The following is a 715-nucleotide window of genomic DNA, read 5'->3' as shown; positions in this document are numbered from 1 at the left end:
TCTGCGCGGTTTTTGCTGCAAATCTGCAGCAATTATCCGACAACAAGCTCTGCCGCATATCTGGCGGCAATTTGGCAGCAAGATTTGATATAACAGATCCTGCATCAAATTTGTTATCTATTTGCCATCAAAAGTTGATAGCAAGCTCTGCTCGAAATCTGTTCGCGCAGGTTTGGCTATCTGGATATAGATATTTTTAAGAAACGTTTCTGATACGTGTATCTGCTACCTGGGAAGGTTACCTAATACTGTCTCACGACTGCAGTGGGCTGTTAGGCAGCCCTTATAGAAATATCATACTAAGAATCATTGATAATTACTTATTATCCAGTATTTTTAATACTGAAAATAAGTAATTATCAATGATTCTTAGTATGATATTTCTATAAGGAAGAACAATACCGTGACAAATACATGAGATAATAATTTTGTAAAATTGTATTATTGATTATAAGATCATCTAGTGTTGTTTTCTAATTTTAATTGTTTTCTAAATTTTATTTATTCTTAATTAAAGTTGTATAACCATTAAAATATATATTATATTTTTCAAATATTATCCTAAAGTAAAACTTCACTATTTTAACCTATTTGCAAGTATTTTTACATGACGTGCAGGTGCAAGTCCACAATAAATTATGCTATTAGGGTATATTGATGACAAAACAAGATAGATTTAAAATCTACTTTAATAATGTTAATATAATTTATTGTC

This window comes from Odontomachus brunneus, unplaced genomic scaffold, assembly GCF_010583005.1.
Source record: "Odontomachus brunneus isolate Ranch 3 - 2012 unplaced genomic scaffold, Obru_v1 Obru_scaffold_142, whole genome shotgun sequence".
NCBI lineage: Eukaryota > Metazoa > Arthropoda > Insecta > Hymenoptera > Formicidae > Odontomachus > Odontomachus brunneus.
Note: the sequence above shows the minus strand (reverse complement) of the source record.